Below are 27,871 nucleotides of genomic sequence, written 5' to 3' on the forward strand. Positions count from 1 at the left end.
GAGGTTGCACATAACAGCAGGGCACAATGGCTGGTGACCCTGAGAGAAGAGCCGCCTCAGAAATTGAGCTACAATCAGTCACCTCCTCTACATGGATGACATAAAGCTGTATGCTAAGCGTGAAAGGGACATTGACTCCCTGATACATACAACCTGGATCTACAGCAGTGACATCGGGATGTCATTCGGGCTAGAGAAATGTAGTCGGATGGTGACTAAGAGAGGAAAGGTAGTCCGCACTGAAGGGGTCTCACTCCCTGAAGGAACAATAGCAGACATTGAGGACAGCTACAAGTACCTCGGTATACCACAAGCCAATGGCAACCTCGAACTGGCAACAAGGAAAGCAGCTACGGCCAAATACCTCCAGTGAGTGAGGCAAGTCCTAAGAAGCCAGCTCAATGGCAAGAATAAGACCCGGGCAATAAACAGCTATGCCCTGCCAGTGATCAAATACTCTGCAGGAATAATAAGGTGGCCAAAGGAAGAGATTCAGACCACGGACGTTAAGACCCGAAAGATCCTAACCATGCATGGAGGGTTCCATCCCAAATCGAGCACCCTGAGACTGTACGCAAGCCGAAAGGAAGGAGGCCGGGGACTCGTGAGTGTGAGAGCCACTGTCCAGGATAAAACATCCAAGCTCCATGAATACGTCAAGGAGAAGGCTCCAACGGATGACGTACTCAGAGAATGTCTCAGACAATCACAGACATCACAGAGGCACTCATCCTGGCTGCTCGGGAGAAGGCCCTGAGCACCAGAGCCATTGAGGCCCAGATATACCACACCAGACAAGACCCAAGGTGTGGTTGTGCAAAGAGGCACCTGAGATGATCCAACACATAACTGCAGGGTGTAAGATGCTGGCAGGGAAAGCCTACATGGAACACCATAACCAGGTGGCTGGCATAGTCTACCGAAACATCTGTGCATAGTATGGACTGGAAACCCCAAGGTCAAAATGGGAAACACCTCCGAAGGTGGTGGAGAATGAGCAAAGATCCTGTGGGACTTCCAGACTGACAAGATGGTAATGGCGAACCAACCAGATATCGTGATCACAGATAAAGGGCAGAGGAAAGCCGTTGTAGTGGATGGCCACTTTGGAGTTACGTCTTTCCTCTGATTGTCGTTATGACCGGGAAACCACAAAATGTTTAATCGTGTCAGTGCATTATTACTTGCAAACAACAAATTAATGGCGTACTAATCAGTTAAACTACAATTATTCAATTATTGTTCAAGTGAGTGTAAAGAGGGTAACAAAATTATTGCAAAAATCTCAGCGTTCTTCATTACACAGCCCTACGATTGGATGGCAACTGGTTCAAGTTGTACCCCGACTACTGTCCGATGAAGGCTGGGATAGGCTCCGGCACTCCTGCGCCCCTCGTGAAGATAAGCGGATTAGAAAATGGGTGGATGGATGGATTTATTACATGTGACAATTTGATATTTCAGTACAGATTTTAGCAAGGATCTTGCAAGTTCATGATTTGCTTTCACGGGCCACATAAAATGATGTAGGGAGCTGCATCTGGCCCGGGGGCCTTGAGTTTGACACCTGTGCTCTATAAAGATACGACTTTCGTTTTGATTGACAAAGTCTTGATGGCATTTCTGTTCTTCGAAATTAGGTCTCCAAAATGTGACGAAGGATGATACAATGCACACCCTGTACCATGTTGCAGGAAGCCGGAGCCTAGCCTAGCTGACTACGCTACACTCTGGATTAATTATCAGTCAGTCTCAAGGCACCTTTCGAGACGGACAACCATTTCCTCTCACATTCCAAACATATAACACCGTCACTGAGTGGAAACTGATTCCACTCTGGCTGTACTGAAGTGAAGTAAGTGTACTGCTATGCTATCAATGACTTAAAGCTTCTGTATGTACAAGTAGTCGTAGTAGTAGTTACACTTAAGCATTTACGTGCTAGCATTTCTTATTCTTGATGGAGCATTGGCAAACACAAAATGCACCGGTTTGACATGATGGTTTCTGTCAAACCAGTTTCAATCTATGAAAATCTATGAGAGGCGATCAACTGACATGATGACCTGATGTGAACGATGACCTAGGCGCCGGTACTTGCAGCCGTCCACGCCTTAAACATGACCGGTACATCCCTTGACATGAGGTAGAGAGCATTCCAATACCTTCTTTTAAAATGTTGTTTCTAACCGGAGTTAAATAACCTGCCAAGAAACTACAATAGTCTTGTTTGCTAGATCATCTGTGTCCCCATAAATCCTGTGTGAGCGTGGCACAAGTTTGAGGCATCCCTCAGTCGCTCTCTCTCTCTCTCTCTCTCTCTATTAAATATTTACTGTCAGGTGGTGCAAGGTGTATACCAGTATTTATTTGTTTATGTATGTATGTATGTATGTATGTATGTATGTATGTATGTATGTATGTATGTATGTATGTATGTATGTATGTATGTATGTATGTATGTATGTATGTATGTATGTATGTATTTATGTATTTATTTATTTATTTATTTATTTATTTGTTTATTTGTTTGTTTGTTTGTTTCGACCGCAAACTCCACCTTTAACCACCATAAATAACTCTCTGAACGAGTCACTGTTTATATCCTCTCATGCATTTTTATTTCGGTGGCCACCAAAAAATAAATGCTGAAGTTTTTTAGGTTGAAAATGTTTGTATCAAACGTCTCAAACTTTTTTCACCCCACTTGATTATTGTCTGCACATTTGTCATAAACTGCCTGGACTCCACTTATCTTGGAGGACAAACCCTTGATGGCATCTGAGTATTTTTCAGAGCTTGGATATTCAGCGCTTGGCCAAATTCCCTCTTTAGATGTTTATCTTCTTTAATATGGCTTCTCTCCTCGCCACACTGGCCAAGAGTCTTCTTCTATCAGCTATCATGTCAGAGGAGCTCTCTGAGACCGAGCAGCACGTAAAGTGGCCCTAAAATACATCAAACACCCTCTAATGGGCAGAGGCTGCTCCCAGGCCTTGAAATATAGCACTGATATCAGTCCTGTAAATGGCTGGCCTCTGTGACATATTTCATCCAGGAGAATTAGTCCTGTTTAGCAGCCGCTGTTATATAGCAGTTGTCCTCCGCGGAACTCGGTCTAGCACAATATGGCTGTTTGATTGACGACTTCTAAGAGTCCCTTCCTCCATTTATTTCAGTTGGATAACAGCACTAAATCGTGAATACAGTAAGGTGCAGGGCTGAATATTTCAGTCGGTGATTTGGCTTTTCTCTGTGCCTCTGGTTGAACTTGACTGCAGAGAAGTGATGGTGCACGCTTACCGGTTTAAATCAATCTAAGCCGATTAAGCACAAATCAGAAAAGGGTTGGAAAGTGGAGACTCCGCTCTAATCACGTTTTTGTTTGTCTCGTTAATCGAGTGGTTCAAAAGCCTTGTTGGTGCTATCCTGCATTGCTCCCGTGGGAATGAACGTAGACAAGTTGCTCTGATAAGCAGTTGAAGCAGAAGTATGGTGGGGGTCATGTACACTGACTGGCCGTTATATTAGGTACATTGAATACACCTTAAATGATGAATCATCAACAAACTTTTACCGAGCGCCACACTATTTTTGGATGAGTCAGATTAAACCTTTCCATAAGGAATGTTTTGAGCAAAATGTACAGCCCAGAAAATGTCGGTTTGACTTTATAGTGGGAAAAAAAACAGCATGCAAAAATAAAGATGTTAAATATGAAATAATAATTTAAAAATATTACATCATGAATATACAGAGCCAGTGCCATGGTGTCCCAAGAGGGTTACCACCCAAAAGGCTTCATTGACTGATTTTCTTTATCTTTATAAGGGCTGAAGTAAATGTTCAATTATTCTTAAGTGTTTATATTAGTTTTCTTGTTAGATAAGGGCTCACCAGCATATTTGCTACCCATGGCCGGCAGGGCACCACCTGTTTTAAAAATAGCTCCTAATTGGGGCAACATTGGGATCTCCTGAGCATTTTTTCAGAAAGGATCATTTGAAAATGTAAACAGTTGGAGAGATTGATTGAAATAAATTGTTGCGTTTTTATAATTGACGGTTTTCTACCTTGTTAAATAATTCTTTTATCAATTTTGAGATATCGTCATCATGTATCAGTGTCTTGATGAATTTCAATATTTAATAATAGCCTAAAGGTATCAAGAGTGGATCAAACTTGTAGCCCTTCACATTGAGCTCTCAATTTCGAAACAGTGGTGGCCCATGTGTTACATTGTACAGGTTTAGCTAATGTAGTCTCCATTTCGGCTTCTTGGTACTAACACTGTCAAACGTGTAAAACGGAACATCAAATGTGCCTGACATAGTGTGATCTAAGAATTAAGAAATAGTGCCATTCTAACAGTTTTCCGTGTTCTTATCTGGATGAATGAGAAGCTGTCAAATGTTCCGCTATGTCAACTGAGAGAACGCCAGAGGAGAAGATTCTCCTATGTTGTCAAGTTTACCTCCACTTGACCCCGTGTTTCAGTCTTGTTAAGATGCACACATTCAAAAAAAGCAAAATAAGAGAGGCATGGGGCATGTTGTTGTTCTCATAATTCACAGTTGTTGCGATTGCCATATCTTACTAATCAGCACAATATCAAATGACCATTTCATGCTGAAGAAAGTGGGGAAACCGATTTTTTCTTTTTTGGGGGGAACAATTTTGCGTTTTTTACCATCTATCCAATTTTTAATTTTAACATCAGCCTCTGAAAACCACAAACGAAAAGTTAACATTTAAACATTATGTGATGTTGTTGCAGTAAAAGAGCAGCAAATATATAGCGCATTCGAGCTTGACATTGTCCAAATGAAAAATGCCAAACATGGTCACTTTGTAGGTTTGACATATTGGCAAAGGATTTGAAAAACTCCATACCAAGTGAGCGCTACAGATGTTTATCCGCGGCGCGTTTTATTACTGAGGATGATTCTGTCTGTTCTGTTAGAGAGCAGCATTAAGAAGTGATCATAACGCTGAACAATCCTGCCACAAGTTAATACCCGCAGCGGGGATATTTGTACTTAATCCCTGTTATGAGAAAAGGAAAATAAGACCTTACAGTTCCCTGCAGCTCTGCTCTGACTTTATTATTCTTTAGTACTTTAATCTACATGTATCTTATCTTTTGCCTTTATTAAATGCTGGTTCTGTCTAATTCACTGGATCTTAAATATCCTCGGTCTCGTGGGCATCAGCTTGACTGCGCATCGGAAATGAAGAAGGAAACTTTGGAGCTCTATTTGAAGTGTTACTCTCGGGAGTGACCCCTCTGCCTTAATAGCTCACAATTAAATTCCCCTGTTCCTTTTCTTCTTCTTTTCTTCTTTTTTTTCTTACATTTTTATTTTTTATTTCAAACCTGGCTGAAGCAAGTCTAGTAAAATGTTTCCTCTGAGCCAACAATTTAAATGCATATTGGATTTGAAAACAAATGACAAAATGAGTTTCTTTTTCATTTTTCAATTGCAATTTGCAAATAGAAAGAATAGATCCGTTCAAATGTGTTTAATATAATAATCAGAATCATATTTATTGGCCAAGTATGTAGAACACAAAAGGAATTTGTCTCCGGTAGTACAGGCTACACTAGTATCATCAATAACAAGCAACTACGAGAAACAAGGACATGACAAAAAAGACATTCTGTAATGTAAGGGTACCTTTGCGGTAGTACCACCCAATGATAGCTGTGAGACAATGTGCAAAGTATCAAGCAGAGCTAAAGTGATCAGTGGTAGAATACAATACTATAACAGTTGTGCAGTGTTAAAGTGACCAGTCACAGTTTGTAGAGCAAGTTTAAGTGTAATTGTACAGAGGTCCTTGAGCGCTTTAAAGTGTCTGGTCCTGTGGAATAGAGATCAGTGGCAATAGTTCAAGTAAGTACAGAGCTGGAGCAACAATGATTATTGTGGTAATGCTGTTCCACAGGGGTGTACAAAATTGCAAAGAGCCACTATACAGGTAGATTTGGGTTACTGTTTAGGGAGTTAATGGCTAGAGGGAAGAAGCTTTTTGAATGTTGGATCGGTAGCGCTTGCCTGAGGGGAGTAGCTGGAAAAGGTGGTGGGCAGGGTGTGGGGGGTCCAGTAGGATTTTCCGTGCCCTCGTCTTGGTTCTTGTGGTGCGCAAGTCATCATGCGTGGATAGGGCGGTGCCAACGTTTTTTTTTCCGCAGTCCTAACTGTCAATTGCAGTTGGATTTTGTCCTTTTTTGTGGTGGCCCCAAACCAAACCATGATGGAAGAACACAGGATTGATTCGATAACTGCTGTGGAGAACTGTCTGAGCATCTCCTGTAGCAGGTCATGCTTCCTCAGCAGCCTCAGGAAGTACATCCTCTGCCTGGCCTTTTTCAATAAGAGCTTTCAGTTTCAGATACTTGACCTTATTTATCTCAGTGTGCTTCTGTGCTGCAGTTTGAAGAAAATCTTGATTGATTAACAGTTGCCACTCTACACCTTTCTTACACTGGTTGCCGGGCTCTGCCGATACTTGTGCCTCGCAAGATTCAATTGGAATTGCAAATCGATGCGAGTATTGATGGCTGTCAAATAAAACCCATTATGGAGAACAGAACTAATTCTTCATTTGGAATTGATTTCATTTTCAATGACCCATGCACGTTCAGTGGAGCACACAAGCACCACAGTGACGTTGCACCAGGGAGACGTTATTCATCACCTACAAAATGTCCCATCCTTGCACCCTAATAAAAAGCAGAGTAATGGCACTTCTGTGGGTGCTGTCACCTCAACACTGCTTCATAAAGGATGACACAATTATATTTTACCAGCTCACCAAAAGTGCTGACATGAAAATCCAATATACGAATGCGTTGGTATCTCTGAATCCCGACATTGGACGACATGCGTGAGGTTGCTTTGGGATATTCGTCAACAAATGTTCAAAAGTGACACGAAAGCTTTTCAATGAGGCGATTGCAATTTTATTTGAGATAGATACTGTCACTGGGGCAGTACCCCACCAGATCCACAGCATGGGGCTGTGATTTATATCGGTGTTTGTTTTATATGTGAAGCATATTTTACAAAGCGACTTATTTACGTGAAAAATATCAGAACCTTACCTTATGGATCCAGGTCATCCGTGACCCCAGTAACGGATAACTCGGGGAAAAAAAAGGAACAGCTAAATTATGCATAGCGTCTGCCTAAAAATGTTGACATTCGGCCAACAACAATTCCACGTGGCTCTTGAAGGAACTACAACAAACTGAATGTAAGGCTGTGGTGAAATAAAACCAGCAATTGGAATTTGTTGGACACACTCAAACCCGTCGGAGTTGTCCGCTGCTTGTTGTGGAAGTTGTTGTGCACATTCAAAAGGAACAGAAAGAAAAGCTGCTGCGTTGTATGAACATCACGGATGCGTGTGAATAAAATGATATTGTTGGGAAATATTAGAATTGGCGAGCCATTCAACTCAGGTACCGGGTCATTAGAATAGTTTGGAATACGTTTCAAGCAAAAAGTAGTCCTCCAAAGTACTGCTACCTTTATTTTATAATTCTTGGCTACTCTACTGGTGGGTTGGTAGTCAAGTGGTCATTAGCGCATCGACCTCACAGTGCAGAGGTCCTGGGTTCAATCCCGGCTCCGACCTTCCTTTGTGGAGTTCGCTTGTTCTCCTCGGGCCTGCGTGTTTTTTTTTTCTTCCAGGAACTCTGATTCCCTCCCACATTCCAAAAACATGCATGGCTGGTCAATGGATCACTCTAAAATGTCCCTAGGTGTGAGTGTGAGCGCAGATTGTTGTTCATCATTGTGTGCCCTGCGATTGGCTGGCAACAGGTTCAGGGTGTCACCTGCCTACTTCCCGCTGACAGCTGGGTCAGGCTCCAGCATCCCCCCGCGACCCTTGGATGGATGGCTACTCTCTACGCACACTCGCATGCAAAAGAAAATCTTTAATTCGGGTTCAGAAAGAGTTTTGTGGTATGACCCCTCTGAGAGTAATAGTTAGTGCATTGGTAGTGTCATGCTCCTTTACGTCATGTGTAACATTGTGTATTTTTTCTTAGCTTAAGTGCCGATGGTATAACCAGCCAAATGTGCACATTTCCATTCCCATATACAGACGCTTGCCTCGAAGCAAACAGCATTCTAATGCCGCATTAGCATCATTCGGTCAACTTGGGGCCTTTTTTTTTTTGGTCTCAAGTATGATGGATGATAGCATTAGAAGAGGACCTAAACCTGAAATCTTGCTTATTCGGAGACAGTCAACGTGACGGCGCAGACAGCCGAGCACCAATGTCCTGCTGCTTGTTGCTTTCCGCTAGCAGAATATGACAGCATCTTAGCGGACGGCGACGTGATTCTTTTTTCTTTTTTTTTTCGTTATTATTCCTTTGAGAGACACATCTGGCCTTGGATAATCTCTCCTTAGTCTTTTCCTGTGTAATACATGCAAAGCCCTGCCGCATGTAATTCCCCGGCTGTTCTTTTTTTCACCCTTGGCGAGGTCAAAGACATCACGTTAGTACAATGAAGTATATCAACATGTCGACATAGTTTTCATTGTTTTCAATGCGTCCCTCTCTACAAAATACACTTGAGACACTGCCGCCGTTGCATATTCGTTTCTGCAAAATTATGTCCAAATGTTTCTGGTGAGCAAAGGAGAAAAGCACTTTCTCCTTTTATTTTTGTCCCCCCTGCCCCAAGAATTAATTTACATTCTTGATGTCAAAGCAAGTAACGCGTTGAGTCCCGATGTCATAGTAATGGTTTGGGGAAGTAAATCAGGAGCAGATTGAGACTGAATAACATGCAATGTTAATGGTAATGGAATGTGGAGCCTGTAGCCGAAATGTGTCGCGCCTGACAAATATAATGTACCTGCAGTGCCTCACTTGTTTATTTATTAACAAAGGAATTGTCTGCTTCACTTTGCTATCACTGAGTCTTGACAGCTGCAGACTCCAGGTGATGCATGAGCCAATATGTGGACTGGGGAGAGCTCAACATCGCACATCAATATGAAAATCAGTTTCTGGCTGAAATAGCTCAGGGCAGTACATCCAGCTCCAAAAAGTGACTAATCTTTGGGTCATAAACCCTGCACAAGATGCCTGGGGTCTTTTTTCGAGAGACAGCATTCAGAAATGCCATCATTTTCCATTCCACGAGCCAAGGACCTCACTCCTTGCATTAGCAGATTTCTTTTAATAGTGTGTGAAATAGCAAGGTTGCCAGAAGAGCAAATAAAAGTGGGGAGGAAGAGGAGAAGTCTAAGGTGACCTTAGTCTCTGGAGCACCAGATTAAAAACTTCAAATGCTCTGCCAGAGGCTCTGCGAAAGAAACAAAAAGACCACAGGCACAATGTGACAGTGGATGAAGGTGGTTGCCAAATATCTTCTTATTACAGAAAGGGATTAGACATTTCATAAGGCACTGGTAGTCCCATTGGTGCGTATATTAGTTTGCATAAAATTGTCCAAATCTGTACTGTGTGCTTGCGCGTATGTGTTCATACTTTGGCTCAGTTTAAGTCTTTCCACTTAACACTTGTGAGGAACTCTTGTCAAATTGAACTTTATTTCTCTCTTCATCCCTCTCACTCTCTCCTTCTCCTTATTTCTACATGTACATGGAATTTAGGCTCCATGTATAACAAAAATGTGCTAAACATCCTCAGATAACATTTAGGACACATGATGGCCAAGGCGTTTTGGCATTTACTTGAAATGACTGACAGCACTTGGTAGCTCCTTCAGCCAGAGACTGTTACACCCGCCCTGCAAGAAGGAGAGATACCGACGCTCGTTCCTACCGACTGCTGTCAGGCTGATGAATAAAAAATAACAATCATAATAATAATAACAATTAAATGATGTGAAGGAGAATTGTAAATAGTACTGCGATTTATCCATTTTGTGTTCATATTGCATTTAATGGAAAGATGTTTGTTGTTTTTTTCTCTTTCTTCTTTCTTCTTTCTACATACATTCTTGCTGCTGGAGGCTGTACATTTCCCCAGTGTGGGACGAATAAAGGATATCTTATCTTATCTTAAAACCTTTTCTGAGAAACAATTATTACCTTTTGAATGAGGGCAAATGCCACTAATTGTGAATGGCCATATGAGCAAAAATTATTCATTCATTCATTCATCCATTTTCCGATCCGCTTTTCCTGATAAGGCTCGCGGGGGGTTCTGGAGCCTCTCCCAGCTGTCTTCGGGCAGTAGGCTGGGGACACCCTAAACCGGTTGCCAGCCAATCGCAGGGCACACCGAGACGAACAACAATCCGCGTTCACACTCACTCCTAGGGAATTTAGAGTGAGCCATTAACCTGTCACGCACGTTTTTGGAATGAGAGAGGAATCCGGAGTACCCGGACAGGCAGGCCAGGCAGGCCCAGGGAGAACATGCAAAGTCCAAACAGGGAGGCCAGAGCTGGAATTGAACCCGGTACCTCTGCACTGTGAGGTCGACGCGCGAACCACTCGGCCACCGGGCCGCTGTTGGAAAATTTATTGATGTTTCAAATGAAATTCAATGGAGTGTTTTTACCATTCATGATCAAATGATATGAAAAGGACCCTTACTGTATTTATTATGGTTAGCATTTTATTTTCAGGGGAGAGATTCTCGATTTTAATCTCAAATTCCAAAACATTGCATCTTAGGTGAATTGAATATGGCACCTCGGTGTAAATGTGAGTGGAAATGGACTTGCTTGTCTATACTTTATATGTCATGCGTCTGCTTGTACCTTATGTCTCACTGAGGCTGTCACTGACCCGTCAAGCAGTGTAGCACTTGAATGGATATTATTTCTTTATAAACATGTTTGTCGCATTCTGGGGTGGGGGGTTTTTTCTGCTCGTATAAGCATGTCGTCACATTGTTCATGATTGGTGAATAATCATTACACCCTCTCCAATGGCTTGATAATCACTCGGCTCACTTAATTACAGACTCTGCTTCCCAGAAAGAAAATAGCAAGGAAAAGATCTCACTCAAGAGGGAAGTGAGACAATGGCTCTCCAAATCCTTGAATGGATTTCTATCTCCAAAGCTCCTGGTGGAGACAATTTGAACTGTAGCATTGCCCGGTGCTGTAATTACTCTTCAATGACTTGAGTTGCAGTCCTTGACCTAGTTTAGATTTCTTATCAAAGACACCCATGCTCAAGAAAAAAAGATTACTTTTTAAACATTGGGAGGAGGGTAAGGCAGAAAAGATATGCTGTTGCAGAAATGCACAGAAATAAGTGGCCACAGCCCAGAGCCATTTGGAAAGCAATAGTCCATTCTATATGATGTGGCGTTGGGTTGGCATCGTCGCAGCCCTTAAATTCCCTTTCCTGAACCAGATGGCGACGGAATTGCACTTTCTCTTTTAATCCAAAGGTGTGGACTTCCATAGGCTTGGGGAAATCTTTTTGGGATTGCCATTTTGGATTTATTTGTACAGAGGAGAAATTCAGTCGCCCCGGGGGCGAGTTTGTCATAGATTCTCCTGAGTCCTCGTGTTGACTGTGTGAAAAATGCGATCAATCTTAAACTTCTGCAGTTAGGAGTACAAATACATACACTCTAGGGTAAACATGCATTCACCAGTCATTATGTGCACAGCTAATAATCCAGTGCAAGAGCTGGTAAATTCAGACTTTGCATTTGAGATATGAGCCATTTTTAAGACTTTTTTTTCGTTTGTTTTTTGGTTTGTTTGTTTTTTTGCTCGCGCTATGTGAACTCAACTCACTTTACAAAGAAGAGCTGCTCTAAATTGGAGTTTACTGTCAAACGAAACAAAACAGAATTGCAATGAATGAATTTAAAATGGAAGTCAAGTGAGAAACTGTCTTTGCAATATGTTCAATGTGCACCCAATAGTAGTCGAAACACAGTATTCTCATTAATATGACATTGGTGGAATTAGAATTAAGCAGATGAATGCACCAGTTTTCATCCATCTCAGGGAAGGGCCATTTTCACATTATGCTGCCCTCTGCTGTCCACTGGAATAGACGTCTAATACCCTTTGGGCTGACATTGTGAACAACCTGTTTTCTGGGTTTTATTGTGCAATGTTTGCAATGTGTAGTTTATAGAGATGTGCAACTGCAATACATCATACTTGTGAGTCTTTTTTATATGTATAAATGTGTAGTTACATTTCAACATGGTTAAAGTATAAAATAAATAAGATGCAATGTAATTAAAATTTAAATTCATGTACACAGTTGGGATTGGTCCGACTGTTTTATTTATTTATTTTTTGGTCCTTCTGCCATTATCCCAGAATAAAAGAAATGTCCTGTGGGTAACCAGTGCTCTTTCGAAATTGTGCATGCAACATCAAGCAATGCACTTAAAGGTTAATTGGAAAAATTATCTGTTGAGCAGAAAACAAATGGCGCCGGAGTCCCCCTGCTGGCAGACGAGTTAATCTATGGCAGGTCCCCTCGTCGCTCCACCTGCGATCCATCTCCGTCACTCTCCTGACAGTCCCTGCAGGCTCCTGAAAGGATATGCCTCATCGCACCACTGTGACTCGCCTGCTAATGAATACAGAGGAGCCCAGGACATCCAGACGCGCACAAAATGCTTGGGCCGCTTAGATGATTCTCTCGCCGGATGTTGGCTCAAATGAAGCAGAACATGGCCCCTAGACCAGGAGCCCAGACAGTGATGGGTCGGATGTTTGAAGATCATTCAATGAACCACAACAGACCCAATGGAGAAAGGTTTATTATGGTAAATGCAATAGGTGGGGGTTCAGTCTGTATGAGGTTTGTAGTACAAAGAAGAGGCCACAAATAATGACCCTCGAGCGAGTCAGCTGTCAGTCCCAAGGAACTCGGAAGCACATGTTTTCCCTTAAAACAGTGGTTATAGTTTTACCCAAGGTAATATTAACCCAACAACAACAAAAATTCCACATTTGTGAATGTGTTTTCACTTGTCTTTAAAGTAAAGCAAGGTGAATGCAGGAAAGGGTGTACTGTGTTTTTTGAAGGACAGTTCTGGCGGTGAACGGAGAAAGACCATGTTAAAAATGTGTTTTTGTTTGTTATTTAGCAACTGTCATTAAAAAGGACTTGCCGAAGACTAGTGAATGTACAGTAATTGCACGTTACACCGTCAAAATCATCAAACTCAAGATAGGGTTTGTTTTGCAAGGTTAATGTGGTCAACAGTGGATTTGCCAAAATGACCCGTTCCCATCCCAAACATTAGATTACTGGCTTAATTGTTCTCTCAAATTTGTATTTTACAATTTAATTTCTTCCCACTTATAGAATTTTGTTTGTAGGTCTGAGCCATTTTTGTATGGATCTCTTCTAACTTATCTATCCATTAATCATAAACTCATACAGGATCAAACACTTCATATACTTATCCTAACAATGACTTTGTCATTTGTATTTGATCTCTTAATTGTGTATTTGTTTCCACTGTATATTTGATTATGTCTGAAGGAGACAAAGATCAGGGCACTAGGGAGGAAATGAAAGAGCTCAGTGGTTCAGATGTTGTAAGACCTTTTAAAACAAACAGTTCATGACTTATTCCTAATAAATTGCATTGTTAATATTTTGGAGGTTCCGATCAGGGTTGTATGCTGCCGATTCCGTTCATCCACCGTTCTTCGGTGTGGCTGATGAGTTGCTATTATTTCTAAAGCTCATTACGAAACACAGGGAGTATAATTTGAGTGAAGAGAAAGCCATATGTTGGCAAGTAGCATCAGCGAAGTGAAAACTACAGGGAAGCTCTTCACCTGCAGGCATCATTGGTACACACTCGGTCACTCTCACAAAAACATTTGGTGCAAACGGTTATTATTACTATATGAATAAGGAGATAAATATTGATCAAGGTATCTTCTGGATACATTTCTGTTGCTTGTGTGTGTTCTGATCGGTTGTTATAAATCAGCATGTATTGTATTGTGTATTGTTATACATTTTTCATTTCGGCTGAACGATCTGAGTCTGACTCACAATGCACTCTAAAAACAGTTGAGTTATTTTATTAACTCCGTTTTTGGATTGGTTGTGTTGGGATTAAATCCTGGGTTATTTCCAAGAAACAAACAAAGAATTCAAAGAAAATACACGAAGGGAAACAGTGGACGTGTAGCCTGAAGATGGAGCTGTATTACCTGGAAGGAGGTTAATAGTAGTACTGTAGAAGTTGTGTTGTTGCTCAGTATACAGAGAGATCAATGCATTTGATGCATTTGAGATCAATAAAATTATAGAACATATTGATACTGATGCTTTCTATAATGTTATTTTGGTACGGGTGCCGGTACTGTACATCTATAACTCTGTAACTCAGACTTGCAAGCATGCTCCGATACTACCACACTGGTACTGCTTTACCAGGCGAACATATAACTTAAGGTTTACATGGATAACAACACTTGGTTAACCGGCTGCATGAATGACTAAAATGTCAAAAGTGCCTTGTGAGTGGCAGTATGCAATTTTCAAGGTTTTTGGGTTTTTTTTTTTCAAATAAAGTATCTTAATTGATAAGAATAAAACCCATTTCCATCACCCTTGCAGACATACTTGGTAACAGAAAGTACTGAAATGTAAGTACTAAAGTGGTATCAATCCCAAGAAAACTCTCAAATGTAATTGTAGAGTCAGAAAAGCTTCAGTTCAAGTCACTTTCTTTCCGTGAGGTACAATCTACACTAATGCATCCCATACAGCCCATAATTACCGGGCAGTAAGGTAACTCATGTAAACTTCAGAAACCAAAATGGTGCCACTTTGGAGAGCCTATCACAGTGGCAAGCTGTCGTACATTTTCTGTCAGTGTAACATTGCAGAAAATCAATGTCTGCATATAGGGCCTCAAATGCACTTAATCTATGCCATGTGCCATGTGTTTAGTGGCTTTTGATTATGGTGGTAACTCCTCCGAAGCATCGGCGGAATAAACAGTTAATAGAGCGTTGAGTTGGTCATAATGCAGTATGGCAGTATGTTTTATCAGTTTGGTCCATAATCATTGTCCTATGCGTGATAACAGCCACTTCATTTAGTTCCACGTTGAGTTTTGATAGGGCTCATTCACTGTGATCCTCAAATCACATCATATTATGCGGAACATGCGGACTTGTCTCGGGCGTGATGGCACTGGGGTGTGAAATCATGTCCCCCTTCATCAAAAGAGTTACGATCAGTCAAGATGGGCTCGTAACAAATAGCCAGCTTTGTGCTTTTATCAGCGATGCCGTGACCCTCAATACTGTGACCTCATCATTAATATGGGAAGGCCGGATGATAGATCAAACGCATGGTTCAGTGGAGCATCCCTGGGCCAGAGCTGGCCTTGAATCGTTCATCACACCATCCCCGTGGGGTCTTTACGACAGTCCAGGGAGAGAGAGAGGACGCTCTCGAGACTGTCAAATTTGTTTTACTGCTTTTGATAATGGACCTCTTCAAAGTTGATGTGAGCAAAGGAATTTCTGCGTCACAATGACATTCCCTCGTGTTAATACAAGTGGACTTTTCTTCAGTCACGGTCAGACTCGAGTCACATCGAAAATATTGATCAAACGGTCTGGGTTGTCGTGTCAAAATTATTAAAAGGAACAGTACAGCAAGTGACTCGACCAGTTACCTCACACCTCAGAAATGGTGATTAATTGGATTTTGGTTAGTTTCAGGTGATTTTAAAACACACCTGCCATTACCGTAGCACTGCAATAGTGTCCAGTACCATCCTGTGTTTGGGTGAGTTGACAATTTGAAAACCTAGTTGGACATTCGGTAATGTGGGGCATCGGTGCGCTCGTTAACTGACTATTACTAGTTTATTTATTTAGGTTAGTTGAAGGACACAAATGGTTTGGTTGATACAGTGTGGTCTGTGAACATGCTTCCTGGAAAATATGGCCTATGATACCCTAGAATTGTAAACATCACTAAGTACAATGTGCCTGTTTGAATTTTTGCTTTGAAATGTCATTATAATGGCTCAAATAAAGCACACATTCAGATTATGATGATGCAACAATAGCAGAGCAGAATTGTTAATCAGTCATTAGCCTTTCGATATCTCTCGGTCAGGAACCAATACAATACTGCATGTCAACTCTCTTTGGAAAGGTGTTATATAACAGTACAGGTATATATAACTGTTGCATTTAGTTTGAGGATAGTAAAACTAGCAACACGCACCCCGATCTGAAGGTGCGCCTCACAACTCCTGTAAAAACGCAGGCAGTCACTTAATGAGCCATTTTTGTACCAAGAGTGGTTTTGCCTCCATTCTAAGCGTGATATGATTAAGGAAATCACGCACAGATGAGTATAAGACTCAAATGTATCACACATTGGGAGCACGATACAATGGGAGCAGTGACAATGTGTCTTCCAGCAGCTTTTGTAATTATAGACACCAATCTCCAAGGGACAATTTCACTTTGCGGTCTTGCTTTTCCTTTTAGACTCATTACATACTCCCAATGTAATTCATGCACTATACACAAATGCGTCTCACAAGTCAAGTCAAGTCAACGGTATTTATAGAGCACTTTCAAACAGCCATCACTGCATACAAAGTGCTGTACATGGAGCGATTTAACATACACAATAAACAGTAAGACGAATCGGTAATAAAGGCGGTGGAAAGCACCAAACAGTAAAATCAAGGACAAATCATGCTGAGTCGAACGCCAAAGAATTCAAGTGGGTTTTGAGGAGGGCTTTAAAGATGGGCAGCGAGGAGGCTTGCCGAATGTTCAGTGGGAGGTCATTCCAGAGAGAGGGACCAGCAACAGAAAAGGCTCGATCCCCTCTGAGCCTCAGTTTAGTTCTTGGTACTTCTAACAAAGACTGGTCCACAGACCTGAGGCACCGGTCAGGTGTGTAGGGGCGGATGAGCTCAGAGTGGTAAGGTGGCGCGAGATTATTTAGAGATTTGAAAACAAAGAGGAGGATCTTGAAAATAACTCTAAAATGAATGGGGAGCCAATGAAGGGATGCCAGAGTAGGAGTTATATGCTCCCTCTTACGAGTACCAGTCAAGAGGCGAGCAGCGGCATTCTGGACCAGCTGAAGGCGCTTAATGGAGGACTGGCTGACTCCAAAGTACAGGGCATTACAGTAATCGAGTCGGGATGTGACAAAGGCATGGATTACTGTCTCAAAGTGTTCATGTGAGAGGAAAGGTTTTATTTTGGCCTTCACAGCACAACAGCCTTCGAGGGAGTGATAGTCCGAGCAAGCAGTGTGAGGCTGCGAGTGTGGCTGAAAGACATATTGACAATTGTCCAATTATGATATAGTTCGTATAAAGTGTTACATTTTAGAAATTAGTCATGGAATTATTTGAAAGAATGTTACTTATTTGCTCCACCAAGAAAATTGTCATTTGTGGGTGTTTGTTTTGTGGCTTTTGTGTGTGTGTGATTGCAAGTAATCTCTTCCATCTTTTGACAATTCTTTGAGCTGGTTACATCCAGATCACGGCTAGTGAATGATTTTACTTTCACAGATAACAAATGCTTTGGCCTTGGCGGCAGTTTTATGGTTCCCAATTCCTATTTGACATCCCCTTTCAGTGATATAACCTGTCAGTGGAAGCTTGATGTTGATGATGTCTACCAAAACAATACACCCGCAGTAAATAGAAACACAAATCAAAACTACAGCAAAAGCTGCTGCTAGCACGGGCAACTGTCTCTCTCTCTCTCTCTCTTCTCTCTCTCTCTCTCTCTCTCTCTCTCTCTCTCTCTCTCTCTCTCTCTCTCTCTCTCTCTCTCTCACACACACACACACAGAGCAAAGTTCACTCAAATTGCTCATTAGTGTGGACAATCTGTGCATTATTTCATTTGAGTCACGTGCATTCATATCATGTATTTACGCTGGTATAATAAATTTCAATCAACAACACTAGTCAAAAAATGTTTACTCCAAGTTGCCCATCTCTAGACCATCACATATAGTTTAAATATGCTACATGCACTGAAGAAAATGAAAAGAAAATGATTGCTGATAGTGAACAGTGAAATAAGGTATTGACTTATAAATTTTGGGTCAGACGAGTCACTCCAGACCAAGTGATGTTTCATATACCTTATGTATTGTTTATTTTGTGCCATCGGTGCTCAAGGTTGACAAACGTTGGTGTGACATGAAAATGAGGTGCGAACCCGACAGTGTTAACTTACTTCTAAATACAACTGATGGAGTATTTATTATTTTTCTCTCGACTGTGACATTGTGATTTATGATCGACAGATAACGTGTACGTCTCCTCAATTGGAATCTTCGCACCCGGTCAAAAGTGATTACCGAGGCATTTCAATCGAAGATTGTGTCTGACAATAATTCGAACTTTATGGGTAAAATGTAAATGTAACTTTTGATACTTCGTTGTGATTGGCCAGGAAAATGCGACTTCTGATTCCTGCTGGGTTTAAATCCCACAGTTTCTCAACTTTACATAATCATCTGAAGAAAAAAAAAAACAAATTTTTAGTATTTTAATGTCATTTAGCATTTTCAGCAACAAAATCCTTAATGCGCATGCCTGCAAATGCAACCTTTATTGAGTAATAATTATTCATTTGCCATTTTCCTAAAACATGCGTGTTAGGTTAATTGAAGACTCTAAATGGAACACGGGTGACATCGGATGAAGCCCGATGAAAACAAAAGCTATTGAAAATGGATGCATGAAGGGCATTTTCCAGCCACTCCCAGCTGCCTTTTTGGGAAGATGTAGCGATAACTGACAAATGAATTCTTTTTGACTCTATAAACATTGAGAGTGTTGTTGATATTGTGAATCGTGTTGTGTACACTTTAATTTCCAACCTGTAACCCGTGCGGTGCAAAGGTGCCATCTTCAGTAATCCCCACACTGAGCACTTTAATGAAATGTGTAATAACGTTTCGTGTTGTACTCTTGCGTGAGATAAGGTTGCCCAGTGGGGCTGACAAAGATAAATGGCAGCGCTCTCCTGTCACCCATCTGCACTTGAATACAAGACACAATGTCCTAAAAGATATTTCTTTTGTGAAACCTTCCTCGCCAGAGACGACACCATGTCTTCCGCAAAAATCGGTTGAATATTAAAAGTTACCGTGAACATTGATTTTATAGGGTGACATGAAATTTACTCCATCCAGACATTTCTCCCTTTAATTACTTTGTGGGGCCATTTTAAATGTCAGCCGGCATTACCGTCATCAGGCAACAGGGCTCAATGTCTCTCGCGGGTGCAGTTTGTCGCAGCAGACATAGCTCAGCTCCTACAGGTAGCAGCTGACATGACTATTAGTCTTTCATCAGCTACTTGCAGGTGTCACAGTCGCCGGTGCACACTTGTCAGAGCTGCTCTGCGTGTTGTTTGAGGTGATTCATCTTCTTGCCAGCATCATTAACTTCCTTGTGGAAGGAGCGACCGAGGAAGAATCCAAACAAGGCTCCACAAAATGTCCTCGCCTCGTCACCAGTGATATTCTCTCCTCCGTAATCAGATCGAAAGTTACACTTCTCCTAATATCTGATACTAACAAACAAACGTTTCCGGATTGTTGATGTTAGGTTTAACAAACAAATTGATAATAGCGTCAAACATCCCGGCCGCTCTTGTATTTAGTGTTTCCCCATTAAACTAATGAGTTTCGGTCTTTCTCCATTAATTAGCTAGTTCAAGCGCAGATATTTGCAAATCAAGTGTTTACTGATTGTTTGCTTTATTTAGCCTCCTACATTTAATCAGAGACGGGTAAAGATCTGTCAAATTAACCTCTTTTCCACTACATTACATCAAGCGCATTTAACCCAAATGAAGTCTTAGGTTTGCACAAGATAGCAGTGTACACTTCGCATAATGATGAATGAATACGAACTTGATGAAACCCTCATAAAGGTTCAAATGTATCATCAAATTTAGCTCATTAATGACACATACAATGGGCATTTCTTGCCTCATTACATTGCACATTACAGTTTACACTCAGGAGCTCATGAAGCCAGCACTTTTTTTTTAACCCTCTCTTTAAAAATTGTTGATTATGGTTAACTTTTTTTGGGATGGGTGAATTAAAAATGAATGAGATATGTCAGACATACATTATTGTTTTTTTTCAAGGAGAAAAAAAAAGACTTCACCCTGTGACCTCTTCTCCAAACGCTCGCTTCACTTTACAGGTACTTGATAACAAGTTATTATCCAATACAGCGGCTCTTTCAGAGCTACTGAAAAGTGGCAGAGTCGCCGTGCGCCGGGTTGTTATTAAGCTGCTGGGTGGACTCTTAAGGAACACCTTCGACAGTCCTTCAACCTTGAAGCATTTTATAAGAAAAGCGCACAGCTTCAAATTTAGTTTGACTTCAGATTTTCAGCTGGTAGCCACGGAGGAGGTAGAGATCATAATCCCATTCATGTAAGACCATTGTCTATTTTTCACATCTGTATTTCCCTATTCCCATCCAGTTTTTAGATGATGTGCTATTGGAATCTCATCGGAGGGCAAGGCACTGTCAAAACTAAAACACTTAACAGTGCCAATTGGTTTGTTCAGCAATAACGGAAATTAGACACAGTATGTGTGTGGTGGAGTGAAATGTTTGTTTCGTTGTTGTTAAGAACAACTCCCGAGAGAATTTTTGGCTCCATGTTCAATAATGCAGCTCATAGAGGATACATGGCCATTTGTTTAAGATCATTGTATACGTTGCAGGCAATTGAACCGGCAAAACTCCTTAGTGAACGTTCCACTTGATTAATAGGGTTAGAGGTGGCGGGCACTCGTGCTAATAGGAAAAATAGTGAATCCAGGCACAGTTTCATCTCTTGTGTCTCCACTTGATTAGTTTAACAGCTCCTTTGATCTTTTGCTGTGATTGAAGTGTTTAAGTGGAACGTGGCGGGGGGGAGGAGGGGGGCGAAGCCAGAGAGCAGGCGAGTAATGTGCCACCACATGCCTATGAGGCACAACGTCTTAATGTCAGGGGGAAATTAAAACACTTTTCCATTACCGGGGCCCTTGAATCTTAATTCATTTGTCCACATGCAATACAAAGTAGGTGACAAGGTCAGTAAATACCCACTGAATGAGATGTGAATGTTGACCTTTGAGAACAGGTTGAAATGAGTTGACTTGCGTGTGTGTGTGTGTGTGTGTGTGCGTGTGTGTGTGTGTGTGTGTGTGTGTGTGTGTGTGTAAATATTGTTTATACTGTATGTGAGAGATTCCATTTTTAGCAGTAGATCAAGTATTTTCAGAGGCGGTTTGCATTGATTATTTCGTTCACGGTACACCGTGTTATGTCTTGCTTATGTATCTGTTGGTGATATTTTAGTCAGTTGAGAATAGAAATTGAACGAAAAACAAGAGGTCCGAAAAAACATTTTAAAGAGACTTTCAGTGAAACTGAAGACAACCAACTCAACCAATACGTTAGCATCGGGTTTATCAGACTATAACAAATAAGTTCAAACAAAAGTGACATTATAATGGCAATACTTAAACAGGTTAAGCATTTACTCATTAAGTTTCCATGAATATGAGATATTTAGGGGAGTAAAATTCATTTCACCGTAATTTAAACAATTGGACAATACCCCAAAAACATTGATTTTATTGCTGTTGTTGTTTTGTTTGTTTTTGTTTGTAGCCTTTGTATGACATTGAGCAGTACAATCATATTGTAATTGGACTATGGTTGTTGAATACAGAATCTGACTAAAATCGAAAAAAAGTACACCTCTGATGCTTCAGTCCAGTGAGCATCAAAGGGTTAACTCTGAATTTGTGTTCTGCGGTTTGTGGCTTTTTGCAACACTTTTTCTAAATGAAGAACTCTTGTCATGCAAGGTCTACTTGTACAAGAGCCGCCATTGTTGCCATGCGCGCACGCACACACGCACGCACGCACGCACACACACACACTCACTCACTCACACACACACACACACACACACACACACACACACACACACACACACACACACACACACACACACACACACACACTCCTACACTGAGGCGTCAGTCATTCTTCTCTTCACAAATCTCAGCTGCCACTTCCAGCTGTGCCATTTTGCGAATCACCCATCAGCCATCGAATGTCAGGAGCTTTAGAAGTCATAAGCTTGAAGTATCTTTGGAACACACAAACAATTTGGTACCCGTAATGTTGTGTCAATACTGCCATGTACAAGACAGATGTGGTTATTATTTTGTCATTTCAACATTTCACATCAGTTGGAGAGCCTCACAGATTCGGCTGTCCAGTGCCCGAATGTCAACTAAATGAGCAGACAGGTGGAAAAGAGCAGCGAATTTGTTACTGCTGACAGAAAGCACTGATGGATTCAACAGCTGTGAACATCCACAAACCACCAGCGGGCAGATGGGAGTGCACAAATCTCAAAAGTCAGCATTAAGTTCCATAAACATCCCTTCCGTTGTCCCGCAAAAAAAAAAACGAACAAAAATTTGGCAATTTTAAGATCTTCAATAGATTGTATGACAGTCCATCATAGCCAAAATGGGCTCAAAGAATGACAGTATATGCATTAAAAAAGCACTGTTGGTGAAGGAAATCTGCTGCGTTTGCAGCGGGACTGTATTATAAGATATTTAAATGAGCATAAGCAAGTAATGACGAGCACTAATATACGGTAGCCATTCCACTCACACCACAAGCATGTATAATGGAAGATTTGCATAACTTGAATGGGTCTGTAGACAGCCGATGTAAGTGTGCAGAAAATAACCCGAAAGCTTCATCCTATATCTTTTCAGTTGTCTTCACCTTCATTGTTTGACATTTTTTTTCTCCCTGAATTCTGTGATTGTAAAGCTGACTCAATAAACAAAAAAATATATAGTCAAATAATAAAAATAGCTTTCCTGATGCATTGTCATGCCGGTCGCCCAGTTAGCACATCAGCCTTACAGTGCAGAGGTGCAGGGCTCTTGTCCTGTCCAGAGTTGCATTTGAGCTGGAGCCTATCCCAGCTGACTTCGGAAAAAAGGCAGACTACGCTCTGGACTGGTTGCCAGTCAATCACTGGACCGTTTTAGAGACAGGCACATGCTCACTGAATGGCAACTGAACCCACGCTGCAGACACAGAAATCAGGCAAGTGAACCACTAAATAGTGAGTTACTAATAAGAGTGTTATTAAAATAAATGTAATTTCACAATAAAAGAATGATTTTATGGTCCCATTTCAATGTCTCCAACATTTAAAATGTAATCAAAACATCCCCATATTTCACCTTGACCCACAATGAGAAGCATTCATCTTGTAATCATAACTGAATTTCTCATCATGTTCTTTCTTGCTTTTTTCTGTCTGCCTTAATGCAAGCTTAAATGAAGGGGAGATTATAAACCGGTTTTGTTAGAACTCCAATCACTCCAATTACATTTTCACCAAAGTGACTTTTCCCAGTCATCCGGCCGGGGATTTCTTTAGCCATCAATTAGAAATGTCACTTCTAATCTGAGTCAGCTTCCCAGACACTGGTCATTTCCCATTAGAGTCATTTTCCCCACAATCCTGTGGAGCGATAAACATCTCCGTGGCTCGATAGAGGAGACGTGGAGGAGACCGTAATTAAAGAGGTGCCATTTACTCTCAGTCAAGCCCTCTCAGAGATCTGAATCTGCAATTACCTTTTAGAAAATAGCATTGTCAGGACAAGAATCGCATTAATAATGGTCTGCATCTCTCTGGCACGGTACAGAATGCAATCATTTCCACTGAAGTTGCACTTTGATTGTTTATCGCTTAACTCGGGGGTTATCAGCCACTCGACTGGTCGTGAATGCACACAAGAAGCAAGCAATTGTGTGGGCTACTTGCTGTACAGGTAATCTTGTGTAAGGAGGCTAACCTAATACCATACTCGTAATCATTGTGATATCATGGATGGTAGTCTCCTTCTCTCCCTCTCTTTCGCATGCTGTCTCATTCACGCAACGAGTCAGCCCACTCATGCGTGACTTTCCAAATACTTTATCAAGTGCATAAGGACCATTTGCACAGAAGGCAATTAAAAGCTTTAGTGGTTCCTGCAGTCAAAGGGGTAGTTTGGAGGCCCCAGTCGGCACATGAGCCAGCACCTTATTGGAGAGGGCTGGATTTGTGCAACAAAATAGCTTCCATAATTTATACCAAATAGACTGGAGGTGGGGCGTGTGGGCCAAGACGAACGCATCTGCATTAATCAAAGTGAAATTACCCGGGACGTTGGCTAATTTGTAGAGGGCCGCCTCACACCTGCGCGGAAAAGTGGAGAGAAATGAGTGACTAAACACTGCTACAAATGTGCATGCTAAATGGCAATAACGAATGAAAGCGCCAACTGGATTTTATTCCTCATCCCAAGAAAATTGATGAAAAGGATGATGAAATCACAATCAACATTCATAAAAATTTGGCTGAGCCAGGAAGAGAGTAACTACACTTGGAACCTTATGTGTTTAAACTGTCACCATCGTACAAGCTTTATTACCCATGGAGATATTTTATACAACTCTTACCTGTTATAAATGTGAGGAAAAAAATGTTAAGTGCGTGTGTGTGTGTGTGTGTGTGTGTGTGTGTATATATATATTCATTCATTCATTCATCTTCCGTACCGCTTGATCCTCACTAGGGTCGCGGGGGGTGCTGGAGCCCATCCCAGCCGTCTCCGGGCAGTAGGCGGGGGACACCCTGAATCGGTTGCCAGCCAATCGCAGGGCACACATAGACGAACAACCATTCGCACTCACACTCACACCTAGGGACAATTTAGAGTGTTCAATCAGCCTGCCACGCATGTTTTTTTTTGGAATGTGGGAGGAAACCGGAGCACCCGGAGAAAACCCACGCAGGCCCGGGGAGAACATGCAAACTCCACACAGGGAGGCCGGAGCTGGAATCGAACCCGGTACCTCTGCACTGTGAAGCCGACGTGCTAACCACTGGACTACCGGGCCGCCTATATATATTTATTTATATATTATAAATATATAAGTAGTATAATATATATATTATATATTATATATTTTATTAATATATTTATATATATATATATATATATATAAAGTATAATATCTGCAACCAGAGTCCCTCTCATTTCTAATTTCTAAACACTAACGTCAGTACATGTATAAAAAGTCAACCAATGAAAACTAATAATACAACTTATAAAATCAGCCTTTGAAATCGTGAAAATTTAAACGTTGTCTCAACTTTAAGATGCAGTGGGCATGTCTAGTGTCCACTGAATATATAAAACCATGCCCGTTGTAAATGGATGCTACTTAATCAAACATTTTGTATTTCAACACATCCGTATGTTTGAGCCGTGAAACTATATCTGCTTGAAGCATATACTTGCTGAAATACCGTCTTGGCCCGAATATAAGACGGCCCTGATTATAAGACGACCCCCTCTTTTTCACGACTCAAGTTTGTAAAAAGACTTTTTGAACACCAAATTATTTTTATACATAAAATAATTACAATACATCTGAAACAAATGATCATAACAATATATTTGAGAGAAAAAGCATGTTATTTTTCATCGTTCAAATCTTATTATCTGAAGTTTTAAATATGTAAACTAAAGTGCAATCACATTCGTGAATGGCTTCTGATTTTTTAAATGTAAATGACATCATAACTTCTCCTCAGGTGCCGGTTAACCAGGCCGATCTTTGACCCACTTTTCTCCAGATTTTCGCTGTGTTTCTCCATTTTCTGTTATCTCTTCTATTATTTTCTTCTCTTTTCGCCGTTTTACATATACAAAACAAAAGAAGAAGACTAAAATGTAGTACAGTGTATCACTTTATAACCACAAATGAATATGACATAGTTTTCAGTCTTTGCTGGTTTTTAGCAAGTATCTTCAAACATAATTTAGAAACAAATCTCAGTATTCTCTTTACAGGGTCTTTAAAGGTCCCACAATAAAACTATTAAGTAAATGTGACTTCTTGAATTTATCACACATGCTTATGCACCGGCTTCTGATTATCAAGGAGTTTGGGGAAATTAGCCTGGCGCATGATAAGCGCGTCCTTAAAACGACCATATGCAAAAGAGGGATCGGGAGGATTATCTTCGAATCAATCCATAATGCAGTGATGGGTATAGGCCAAGATCACAATGTCATGATTTTTGTATTTATTTCCCATACTTTTGCAGCCCTTCACATGTTTTCCATTGCACCAACCACATGTGACCAATACTGTTAATGCCAGTGAACAGAGGAGATGTTGAGGGCTATAGTGACCTTCCCAGTCTGTGTGTTATACATGACTCTCACCAGCCACTATTTATTTCTTTTTAGCCCTCAGAAAGCCTGGCTGTCTTTATCGCTCCACGGGATCAGCAATTGCTCATGGACAGTCTCTCAGTAATTCATCCATGCTGGGTATCTCTTCAATGCGCCGCTATGTGCTTTGCAAATGCACTGTACAAGGAGAGAATACAAGAGAGAAAAGTGGTTGGGGAGGACTTGGTTGCATTTCAAGTAACTTCCCGTTCAAGCTTTAAACACTAAAGGCACGTCTGTTTGTGTCATTTGAGCATTATGGAAATGGGAATTGATACTTATCATTGTTTATCCTTTCATGTGCTGTTCTTCTTGCCAATTAACCACATATCTCCCTTTTATGTTTGTCGCCGTAGTAACCTTTACACCACAAAACAGGATCCACGTTAGTACGACAACAAGCTGAGTTCAAGAGTACAGTTTTAAGCTTTTGGTGACTCACAAATTATGTAGAGTGAAATTTAGAAAAACATTTGGAGCCCTTTCTGTTTTGAGCACGTCATAAGTGTCGTACCAAAGGCTTAATTGGATGAATTTCTCTCTTGACAAGCAAATGTAGCCCCAGGCAAAGATAACAGACTTCTAAACTCTCTTTTGTGCAGCGTGCAGATGAAAGGCCGCAGAAGACAGCAGCTTGTCAAAAAGCAGCAGCTCCCGGCAGGTGTGAAGCCGACCAGAAGAACGACAGGTTATCATCAGCCTGCTGCATGAGAAAATGAGTTGTGTTGCCGTCAAGTCCTGATGTCTCATTCTTACCTCTGTTTGCACTCCCCAACTCGCTTCAAATATGACAGACGCTTCGTTGTTTACAAATAGTTGAGGACAACACTGGGTGGCTTGCTCGTAGCAACGTCATTTTTGTAATTATTCAACAACTCATGTTAAGAAAAAAAAATGCACTTTGGGGTCACTATTTTTGTACCCAGCAAAGTGCAATCTAACTGTGCACATCGGTGGAGTTTTTTTTAGTTTTGGTATTTTTATAGACGGGCGCAGTAAGAAAATGGATGTTTGCATAGTTGTGGGAGCGAACACAGTTGCCATGATTTCTGGCCCATTGATGTGGGTCCTTTCAGTCACACACATGCTTTACATGTAGTGTAAATAAAACAACCTTTAAATTGTATTCTATTTTATAACATTTAATTGTGCACCATCCAATATTAAACAATTAAAAATATTACACCGTTATATTTATAATACGATATACGCAGTACAGAAAATGGATGGACTATTAATATTATGTCCAGATGTTTTAGTTTGCGTGATTGGTAACATTGACATTTTGCTGTTTGCTCGTGAGCAAGAATGTAAACATTGACGTCATTCTTTGTTCTTTATTATATAATAACGTTCAAGTGTGTAATGCCTAATTTCATCCTCAAACTCTTTAAAAGATAGACATTGATTAAATTGCTCTCTCGTTCTCCTAGCAAGCGGCATATTAATCATGGATCCAGTGTGTAATTCCACTCACTGCTCCGCGAGAGATGAGCGATGAAGAATGGCAATAATTGGCCATGGCCATGCTGGCAAC

The 27,871-nt window shown here is 41.0% G+C and overlaps 1 long non-coding RNA gene across 1 annotated transcript; it reads left to right on the forward strand.

Moving 5' to 3' along the window:
* Positions 1 to 1,622: 1,622 nt before the first annotated feature.
* Positions 1,623 to 27,558, forward strand: LOC127611183 (uncharacterized). The gene is made up of 3 exons (XR_007965263.1): positions 1,623 to 1,859; positions 2,020 to 2,146; positions 26,937 to 27,558. It is a non-coding gene; the product is annotated as an uncharacterized LOC127611183 (long non-coding RNA).
* Positions 27,559 to 27,871: the final 313 nt, after the last annotated feature.

Source organism: Hippocampus zosterae, chromosome 12 (assembly GCF_025434085.1).
Source record: "Hippocampus zosterae strain Florida chromosome 12, ASM2543408v3, whole genome shotgun sequence".
Lineage (NCBI taxonomy): Eukaryota > Metazoa > Chordata > Actinopteri > Syngnathiformes > Syngnathidae > Hippocampus > Hippocampus zosterae.